Source organism: Eschrichtius robustus, chromosome 6, assembly GCF_028021215.1.
Source record: "Eschrichtius robustus isolate mEscRob2 chromosome 6, mEscRob2.pri, whole genome shotgun sequence".
Classification (NCBI taxonomy): Eukaryota; Metazoa; Chordata; class Mammalia; order Artiodactyla; family Eschrichtiidae; genus Eschrichtius; species Eschrichtius robustus.
This window is the reverse complement of record NC_090829.1, coordinates 135674109-135678620: the sequence shown is the minus strand read 5'-3', so window position 1 is coordinate 135678620 and position 4512 is coordinate 135674109. Positions and strand designations below refer to the sequence as shown.

General features: G+C 49.7%; 1 pseudogene; it reads right to left on the bottom strand.

Annotated features, from left to right (window-relative positions):
* Window positions 1–449: 449 nt before the first annotated feature.
* LOC137766052 (large ribosomal subunit protein eL31-like) lies at window positions 450–887 on the bottom strand (annotated as a pseudogene).
* Between the last annotated feature and the right edge of the window lie 3625 nt (window positions 888–4512).

Here is a 4512-nt window from a genome sequence, read left to right as displayed (position 1 = left end):
ATTACAATTTCCTTTGCCTGACCTGGAGAATCCGAGTGACCTTCACTAATCTGTTAGGATGACCAATACAGCTGATCAGTTGAAAGCTCAGAACCAGGAACAGGAGACTTGGATCTGCCATCCAAGGGATTCTGTCCAGGCAGAATAAGTTCTTTATCTTGTCTGGATAGGCTTTGTTCATTGCATGAGACCCTGCCCAGGTTATTGGCTCTAAACAGTCAGTTTCGCTTGGATTTTTTTTTAATGTCCTCAGTCTTGTAATTCTTTGCAAAATAATGCTGTTTGAAGGTCTTATCTTGAAAGGGGAGGCTGACAAAAGACAATGTCTAATTATGTAAGTGTTTATGATGCAATCAACATAAGCCATTTGCAACCACTTGTTCTAAGAAGGACTTGGTTTGGGTTGACTAATTACGCTCAATTCAGTGAACCGAGACAATGTTTTTTTTTTTTTTGGCAGTTCTATAACTTTATTGGACAATCAGCAGTTAGTTCTCATCTACATTAACTGTCTGTAGATTTTTGAAAGTGGTGACAGGTACATAGGTAACCAACGTATAGCGCTTGTTTGGTGAATCTTCATCTTCATTCTGTTTTCTGGAAAACCGCACACGGATACGGTATGGGACATTCCTTATTCCTTTGGCTCAGACAGCTTTGTTGAGCCTGGTGTCAATGCATACATCTGGAGTTCCCATCTCCTTCATGGCAAATTTCCGGACTTATTCGAGTGCCCGAGGGGCACGCTTCTTGAAACCCACTTCATGGATGTGCTTGTGAATGTTGGTGGTGTATTCTCTGGTCACCACCTCGTTGATGGCGGACTGGCCCTTCTTCTCGCCATCTTTCTTTGCGGGAGCCATCCTGCCCGGCCAGGATTGGAAAGGAAGCGAGACAATGATTTTTATTTCTCAGTAACCATTAAGACTTACAATAATGAGGCCTCTACCTCTGTGTCTGCTCAGGAACTCAGGGGCACCCAAGGCCTCCAGGGCAGTGAGTACAGTCAAGATAATGGGGCCTTTCAGGGCAGCCCGCTTGGGGCAATTTCACGTTTTCAGTAGAACAACCTTAGCGATTCCCCATCAGCTGGTGCTGCCCCAGGAGCAGGAAGAGAAAAAAGCGATGATTCCGCACTTGAGGACTTTCTGATACAAATTGTAATCTCTGAGTGGGTGTAGCTGGAGTTTTACTGCTTGTATTTTGCCAGCCAGTTTGGTGTTTTGAATTTCCCTGCCTGTGGGCCTTGGCTGCTCAACTGGGTGCATCTAAGTCGTTTTTGGACACACTTTCTGACACTGGCTGGGCCCTTTTCTCCCAGGACTGCTGTGGAAACTAGAAACACAGCAACAGGTCAACATCACTCCCCGGGAGGGCTCTTCTTCCAGCCCTTTCCCCATCTAACAGAGCTATTTGCCCATCGCCGAGCTGGGCACTTTGCAGATATTCTGCCGCTGATTTTCAAATAGGCTCTCAACACTGCCCAGTTAGCCCTCTCCTTTGTCGGGTGAGCTCACTTTCTCATGGCCCTGGAGGACCGTTTCACGTCCACTCATTTATCCCCCAAACTCCTCTCTTCCCTCCTTTAGCTGATGATCTTCATTGGGAAAATAGGAGACACCAGACTTCCTGAGCTTCCCTCCTGCATCCCTCACCCACGGCTGGCTAGCCTGCCTGCGCTGCCCCACGCTCTCTTCTCTCTGTCCTCCTGCCAGAGGCCAGGGCCAGGGCTCCGGGTCCTGCCACTGCTTTCATGTCCTTTCCAAGGGCAGCAGTCCTGCTCTCATGGGTATCATCAGTGTCATCAAGGGCTCAGCTGAGCTGGAGAGAGAGAGATGAGCTGCCAGGAGAGCTGATAGAAGCAACAAGCCCCAGATGAGAGTACCAGTGAGGTTTTCATCACTTACCACGATGGTATAAGCAAGAGGCACCCCGTTCCATATCCCCCCCATGGAACATGCAGTGGTCCAGGGTCAGATGGATCAGTGGGGGTCGTCTCACTGTTGAGGGAGCCTGAACCAAAGGCTATACAGTTTTATGGACCTGGGTCTGGTGGGGGAGGGAGGGGGGGGAGGGTGGAAAAGTACAGGGTGCAAGTCACAATGGATAACAGTGCCTCAAGGCTTTCCCCTCCTCCCTCATAAGGGGGCTTTAGCAGAGGTGCCTGAAGACCTCAGATGGAGAGACCTAGGGATGAAGGTGCCAGGGCTGGGAGTGCAGGTGTGTAAGAGAATGGCCAGCCAGGGACCTGAGTCCTGGACTGCAGCTCCTGTCAGAGTTTTCAGGGCCTGGCTGTCACCGAGTCTAAGGTGGGGAGGGAGTTTCCCCTGGGACCTGCCAGGTAAAGCCTTGTAATTACCTACAGTCAGGCCTGAAAATCACACATCGGGTTTTGGGGCAGGAGCTGGACTCCTCGGCATCCTGTCTACTGAGGCCACCCAATGGTCTCCAATCATGGTGTAATATCACTCACCCAACATACCTTACCCTTGACTTTCTGACCCTCCTCCAGGTACTGACACATTTCTCTGAGCCCTAAAGTCATACTTATGAAAGGAGGTGCCTATGCCTGTGGTCTCCACTTCCCCACACTCTCCCCTTCACTCCTCAGCTCCCTGAAACCTAGATTTTATCCTCATCACTCCACCAAGACGGGTCTTGCTAAGGTCTCTGTCTTAGGCTGGGTTCCCTGGAAACAGACTCTGAACAGAAGATGCCCAAGCGGGAAATGTATTTGGGAATGGTCTTGGGAACAACACTTGTAGGCTTTGGACGTGGGCTGCCCCTGGGGGAGGTGGGAGCTTGCACAAAGCCGTTCCTTCAGCTCCTCTGTCCTGAAGGAGGATCTGGGCGGCACCCCACAATGTCCACTACAGTCGCGCATGACCTCTGGGCCAGTACATCTATTACATCTCCTGTTCTTATCTTACCTAATTTATCAGCGTCAACACAGTTGACCACTTCCTTCTTCAAGAAAAATCCTTTTTCCTCGGTTCCCAGGACACCACACTCTTGTTTTATTTCTCTCACCCATCTGGCCATTTCTCCTCAGGCCTTTTCATGAAGCTCCCCTTCCTTCTCCTGGGCATTCTGTTCTTCTGATCCTTCTCTCCAACTTATCTCATACAGTCTCAGCAGTTTAAAAACACTACGTCCTCGATGCCGATGCTTATGTCTTTAGCCCAGAACTGTTTCTGAGCTTCTAGCTAAGACACCCAGCTACCGACTTGTCATCTCGACTTGGTTATCTCACAGGCATCTCACACTCAGAGTGGCTGGAATGGATGTCTTGGTTTATCGGCTCACCCTGTAGCTGTTCCTTCCCCTGATAGCCTTTTCCATTTCGGAAAATGGCACCCCCTTCTTTCCAGCTGTTTAAAGCCAGAAACCTGGGCTGTAGCCTAGATTTCTCCCTTTCAGTCTGCTGTTTCTACCTCCTCATATCCCTCCACTGCCTTCTTGCCCTCACCTCCACCAAAAGCCATCATTATCTCCAGCCTGGCTACAGTGAGGACCTCCTGCTGCCTTTCTCATTCCAGTCTTGGCTCCTCCCACAGCCCCTCCACCGGCTGCAGGATGTGGACCTACGATGACTCAGGGAGAACCCAAGCACTTCCATGCTGGGCACAGCCTTCTTCCCTGGGTTCCCTCTCCATCCTGCTTTCCTCTCCAACCTCAGCCCTGCTGCTCTCTGCTGCACCCTCGTCCTTTTTAAGGATGTGGAGTCATGGAAGAGACCTGAGTGTGGTGTGTGGGAGTCACCTCTTCCTGATGTCAGAACGAATTCAGTTAATTTCGAGAATATTCTACTGCGGGAGTCACCTGCTTTTCCCAAAGGAAATCTGGTTTTTAAGGCTCAGTACCAAACGTGGGTCTGGGGTGCTCTTGGCAGGAAGGCATCAGAGGATGGTGGCCCTGGGCTGGTCACTGGGCTGAGCCACAGGAGAGAGTCTGACTGCTGTCACTGAGTGACTATGACAGCCTACGGGGAGCCTCCCTGCTGGCCTTTTCCTTTCTGTCTGGGAAATTCTTTTTTTAAAAAAATATTTATTTATTTATTTATTTGGCTGCGCCGGGTCTTAGTTGCGGCACGCGGGATCTAGTTCCCTGACCAGGGATCGAACCCGGCACCCTTGCATTGGGAGCACGGAGTCTTAACCGCTGGACCACTAGGGAAGTACCTGTCTGGGAAATTCTTATGATCAGCTTTTCCTGTTTCTTGCTGTGGCTCTTAGACAATTTATCACAGAGCTGCTAGTGGACATAAATATTTTATCCTGTACATGTAGACACAATCAGTGACAGCTAAAGTTTAGTACTATGGAGAACATCACTCATTTGCCACAATTTATGTTTTTTGAAAGAGAAATACCACTGAGATCAGTTGTAAGGATAACCTGGTTGGAGGTCAGAGGTCTGCCTTCTAGTTTTCCAAGAAAACCAAGGTCTACTCAACGAGCACACTAGGACATGTACAAAGCAGCCAGCAACACTCCTGGCCAGGCAGATCTC